The 6,113-nt window shown below is 42.5% G+C and overlaps 1 long non-coding RNA gene across 1 annotated transcript; it reads right to left on the reverse strand.

Annotated features, from left to right (window-relative positions):
* Window positions 1-525: 525 nt before the first annotated feature.
* On the reverse strand, window positions 526-4,615 carry LOC117796477. The gene is made up of 3 exons (XR_004621009.1): window positions 4,350-4,615; window positions 1,394-1,629; window positions 526-1,129 (listed from the first exon to the last, which is right to left on the reverse strand). It is a non-coding gene; the product is annotated as an uncharacterized LOC117796477 (long non-coding RNA).
* Between the last annotated feature and the right edge of the window lie 1,498 nt (window positions 4,616-6,113).

A 6,113-nucleotide genomic window follows, 5' to 3' on the forward strand; every position in this document is an offset into this window, starting at 1 on the left:
CCTTCTATGAACAGTTTTGAGAAGAACAAATGCCAGATCATACTGGGTCAAGGATGGATAGTGGAAAAGCACCGTTCTTCAGTGGCAAAAACCTACACGTAAGCCAATCATCAAGCAGCTGGCCATTTGTTGCCACATTTACTGAATTTGTGTGTGCCCACTATCTGCTCAGTTCTAGGTTTGACGAACTATCCAGAAGGTATTAGTAAAACACGATCGAAGACTACACCTGCTAGTTAGGGAGATGAATTGAAGATATTTACAGAGACCCCCAATTTCCTCAGATAATTGCTACCCCAAATCCACTTAAAATAAACCTGTTAACATAAGGACAATAAGAGTGAAAAGATTTCGGGGTGCCTGGGTGCCTCAGTCAGTTAAGCATCTGCTTTTGGCTCAGGTCATGATCCTGGGGTCCTGGGATGGAGGCCCACATCGGGCTCCCTGCTCAGCCTGGAGTCTGCTTCTCCCTCTCTCCCTGCCCCTCCCCCTTCTTGTGCTCACTCTCTCCCTCTCTCAAATAAACAAATAAATAAAATCTTTTAAAAAAGTGAAAAGATTTGGTTGGAACCTGATCTTTAAACAATGTAAGAAAATCATTAAAATTAATTTACCTTACATTTAACAAAATTTAGTTGGTCAGTGATGTGTTAAATATTAGAACAAAGGATGAATCGAGTGTTGATTTTGAGAAGCATAATTTTCTAACAAAAAAAATTACACGGTATCATGACACAATGTCCTTCTACATTTGACTTTTGCGGGCGAGTCATAAAAAGGGTCATTATTGCAAAAATATTTGAGGGCTTCATCAGTTTTCCAAGAGCCTCTCTTAAATTTTGACATTCAAATCATTCCCTTTCGAAGTGCTTATTGTGCCATCATCTGCATGGAGTTTTTTTCTTCTTCGAATGTTAACTATTCCAGCTGCAGATCCTCATTTGTCAGAGGACTTGTCCATGATTCAAGGGTTTCTTTAACATTACCTTCATCAACTTCATGATTTCTTACATATTTTGAAAGATTTTCAATTTCACATTCTGATCACTTGCCTTGATTTTGCATTGATTTGCATGGATTTCGCGTTGCCTTGTTAGATACTGCATCATCAGTTAGATGAGTGGAGACACTGGAGGCACGACGTTGAGGTGGGAAAGAGAGAGAAGCTTGCTGTTAGATGGGAAGAAAGGTTTGCACGTGAGCTTATTTATGTTTTAAAAGTAATTTTGAATAACTCAAGTAACAGAACCGTTGTCTATTGCTGTGTAACAAGCCAGCCTGAAATTCAGTGGCTGAAAACAACAATGATCGAGCTTTATTTACTCATGATTCTGTGATTGGCTCGGCAGGGCTCAGTTAGAATGGATCACCTCCGCTAGGCATGCTCATTCACCTGTAATGGATTCCGGGATGGTTTCAATCACATCTGGCTCCTTAGCTGGGTTGAGTCGACTGCTGGGATTTCTCTCTCCTCATCTTCAGCCTCCAGGGACTCTGTTCGGATCTTTCTAGCAGGGTAGCCAAACTTCTTCGCATGGTGCCTCAGGATTCCCAGGGATTGGAAGCAAAAGCTTCAGGATCCCTGAAGATGAGGCTGTGGAGCTCTCCCTTTGTCACTTGCATCACATTCTGTTGGTCCAAGCAGATCATAGACTAAGCTCAGTTTCCAGGAGGCAGGAAATAGACTCTCCCTCTTTATGAGAGGAGCAACAAAGTCCCATGAGAAAGGGTCAGCGTCATGGGGGAGATTGCCGTAGCCATCTTGAGAAACAATCTACCTCAACACGAATACATTTTTTCTTTCAAAGCACTATTACAAATAAAGCTGAAGGCCCATTTAATCACCATTTTTATCCCATTCCCTTTCTCCTCTTATCAGAAGTAATCTTTTTTATGGATTTGGAGTATATCCTTTGGAAATTATATTTGTATGTGATCCTAAGTGAATAGTTTTATGTTGTGGTGTAATTTGCTTCCTTGCACAACTTTTTTTTTTCAAGATCTTATTTATTTATTTGAGAGAGAGAGAGAGACAGCCAGCGAGAGAGGAAACACAGGCAGGGGGAATGGGAGAGGAAGAAGCAGGCTCCCCAGCGGAGAAGCCCGATGTGGGGCTCGATCTCAGAACCCCGGGATCACTCCCTGAGCTGAAGGCAGATGCTTAACGACTGAGCCACCCAGGCACCCCTCTTGCACAACTTTATAATCAACAGGGACTCTGAGGAGCTGTATAATGGGGACCTGTCCTGTACAAAACAGCATGGAACCAGGTAACAGACTGAGATGCAGACTTTAAGGGCGTCAAGAGTTTGTACGGGCGAAAGCAAAGACAATGAAAGAAAGCACCGTTGATGGGTTAGAATTTGGGGTAACCCTGAGTAGCCACACTCACCATTTAGTTGACCTAAAATTAAGTCCTATTTCTGTCTGGGAGGAATTAGTGAAATTTGGCAATCAGCTCCTAGAAGAAAGTTTTGAAAAATTAAATCGACTTATTACATACTAATGGGTTCCTTAGAACTAGGTAGCAGTGTTTAGACTTGAGACAATGGCTGATAGGAGTTTTCTAGAGGTTTTTGAACACGTGAAAGTGACATGTTTAAGAAGAACTGGTGTGACAATGAATCAGGCAGGTAGACAAATATTGGGTATGGATGCCCCAGTGTGGTGCTGGGATGGGGTACCGTGAGAGCTTTAGTTGCAACAGGGTGTGTTTAGGGATCTGAATCCTCCCACTGACCAGCAGGTGCCTGCTGGTACCTCAGCTCTCTAAGTCATATAAGCATAGAGGTCATTTCAGGAAAATCCTACTTTATTACTGGCTAGGGCACTGATCTCAATCTCTATTTCCCATTTTGGATCATTAGTTAGGTTTGGTTAATCCTTTGGCATAATTTCTATGCCAGAGGCAGCTCAATGACCTTCTTGGTCAGCCTTTTTCATTTCAACCCATACGGGAATCCTGAATTCTTGGTCTTACTACTGTGGCAGTGATTAGAGTCCTGGAATGATGATCCCGCAGAAAAGAAAGCCCTTCTCCTCAATGGCTACAGAATCAGAAAAGCTAAGCTGGCCACTCCATATATCTTCTCCTTTGAGCCCCATAGTGGTATTCAAAGCCTTTCAAAGATTGAGTTGCCTGTTGAGCAGGAGGTCGTGTGATCTATTAACCACACGCAAAGAAAGAACATGATGACATTTTTTTTTTTTCAAGGAAAGAGGAGAGAACGAAAACAAAAGAAAAGGAAGGTGTCTTCCAGGAGGAAGAGGAATCTTACCACCTTTTTATTCTTCTTAATGAAAACTCTTTCTACCACCCAGCATATACTTGTGAGGTCTCTTTATGTGGATAGCTCCTGGCTCAGAGTCAACTCTCCATTGATCTTTTATATTGATGAAAGCCTTTTGAGCAGATCTACTGACAGTCGTTTGTTCTGGACTATCTTTTCAGGAATGCAGAGTGAATTGCCTTGGAAAGCAGGGAAGTAGCCGAGGCTGGAGAAGGAGCAGAAGCTAGGATTATTTGATGTCTAGTACAATACAGGGGATGTCTCCATCGTGGAGGTTGGGCAGATCGTTTGCAGCCTTTCACAAAAAAGTGGAGTGCCCTAAACTTGGGTTCTCCCCATGATGCAGATCCACGGCCTGTGCAGGATTCTCCTATACCCATCCCTGTGTCACCCGCATGTGACATGAGGAAGGGAGGGAAGGGGAATTGATGGGAACATGAAATTTATTTGCCTGTTGTGCCATGAGTGATGAAGTCTTTGTCTCTGAGCCAGGAGCCATGTACCCTCTGCCATGAAACTGGCAGGTTAACTTTTCTGTTTGTGGTGGTGAATGATCATTTGACCATATCTGGCTTCCTTCTGCACTGCATCCTGCATTGGGTTCAGATGAAAGCAAGGGTATAGTTTGCAGAAGGCCTGAAGGTCTTGCCTTTTCTTCATTCTTTGCTGAGGCAAAGGAGAGGAATTAAGTGTTCACTTTCACTAGAAATATTAATGACGAAAAGCATGTGATTACATAACCCTTGTACTCCTCACCGAAGTCCCCATATAACCTATCAGGGATGCCGGTGTGAAATACAGTGACATATAAGGAGGTCCTCTATATATGAGTGATGAAGCATTGATAATGTATAACGTTGACATAAAAGGTAAATTCCACTTCACTCCCCTGAGCTGTCTTTTAGGGAATGCCACAGGGAAATCTGAGAGGGCCTTGCAATCTCAAGGACCCCCTGTCTCTCAGACTCCCATTTCCCAATGTGCCATTTCCATATGACTCCATGCCTGCCCAGTTGTGAATCCCAGCCCCTGTTTTTAAGCATCACAGAACTTACTTACACAAAGCGTTCACAAGTGTAGCGAATGTTAATGAAACTTCAGAGTCACAGTCAGGAAGATTTCTGACAGCTTGCTGGTTCTTCTCTTCCCAGTTTATGTCTTCCTGTTTTCTCCTTACCTCCACTTTCTGTTTCATGAAAGGAAATTTTACTCAAATACGGCTCTTGGGTTTTATCCTCTGCCTCAAAAAGATATATTATTATTATCATAAAAATACTTTCCTATTTTCCTAAGAAGAATTCTGGTGCCAGTTAAGATTGACTAAAGTTTTTTCCATCTTGTTTTGTTGTCAAGATCAGGGATGGGGAGATGACTTAGAACATAGTCTACTCATCATTCAATCAACAAACATGGCTGAGTCACAAATAGGTACTAGGCATATAACCGGAAACAAGAGACAAAGTCCCTGTTTGTATGGAGCTTATGCTCTGAGGGATGGGAGTGGAGACAGATGATAAATAAAAATGCAATGTAATGTCAGACAGTGATAAGTACTGTGAGGAAAAATAAAGCAGAATAAGGGGCCCGGGAGTGACAAGGGCATTATCTTCCAGTGGTCAAGGCAGTCTTTGCTGCAGGGTCACTTAAGCAGAAATATGTTGCAGGAATCCACGTGAGAGGAGAGGGCCTTCTTCTGTAGTACTATGCTGTTTTTAACACAGCCATAGCGTTTTAGGTGGGCATGCGCACACCCAGCTACAGAGGACGCTTCCCAGGCTCGCTCTCAGCTCGCTGTGCACAGGTTAGCAAGTTCTGTTCAAGGGATATAAACAGAAATGATATGGGCTATTTCCAAATGCTTCAAAGGACTGGATATGAGCTCCACTGGCCCCTATCCCTCTTCCCCCTCTTCTCCCCAAACCCCACCCCCCTGCCATATGTCAGTTTTGCCATAGGAGATGGCAAAACTGACTTGTGGCAGAAATGGGAATCAATGCACTGAAGATAGAACATGGCAGCTCTTTCTGCTCTTTCTTGCTCTCTCATAGCTCTCCGTCTCCTTCCCTCCTTCTCTCTTTCTCTCCATCCCTGCCTGGTGATTACCTCGAAAACAGAGTAACAATCAAGAGCATGGACTCCCCAACCAGACTTCCCAGGCTCAAATTCCACCAAGGTTGTGTGACTTTGTCCAAGTTGTGTTTCCTTTCTAGGTCCCAGGTTTTATTATAAAATGTAGATAATAATAATTCTTATTTTAATTGTTGTAGGTTGTTATAAGGAATAAAGTTGATATTTGTGAAATCCTTGGACTAGTATCTGTAACATGGTAAGCAACACATGTGTTAAATATATACATTGAATAAATAGAAACTCTTAATATAAATGTCTAGTTTAGCTTCGTGGTTCTGAAGATGTGATTTAATTTTTTTATCAAAAATACGTTCATGTTTTGTGTTGCAAATGCCATATTCAAAATTAATACTTGTTCTGCTGTTCCTTTCTGACTTACTCCTTCACGGAGTACTTTGTGGCGTACCCAGAGGAAATACGTGGGGGCGCCTCGGCCTTCGTACAGAAAAATAAATCAACTACTTCAAGCAAGTGGCTGTGTGCTCGGCGTAGACTTAGACTCTTAGACAATGCACACACAGGATATATATCAAGGTCTCTGTCACGGAGAAGTTCAGAGTTTGGGAAAAAGCAAGATTTCCTCACAAGAAGCAATTAGAAGACAATACAAGGCAAATAGCTAACGGAGCCGGGAAGTGGTCCCTTTTCAGTCTCAGGAAACCCCTTCACTCACAATAACTTTAGCGTTGCTTT

The sequence above is a fragment of the Ailuropoda melanoleuca genome, chromosome 2 (genome assembly GCF_002007445.2).
Source record: "Ailuropoda melanoleuca isolate Jingjing chromosome 2, ASM200744v2, whole genome shotgun sequence".
Classification (NCBI taxonomy): domain Eukaryota; kingdom Metazoa; phylum Chordata; class Mammalia; order Carnivora; family Ursidae; genus Ailuropoda; species Ailuropoda melanoleuca.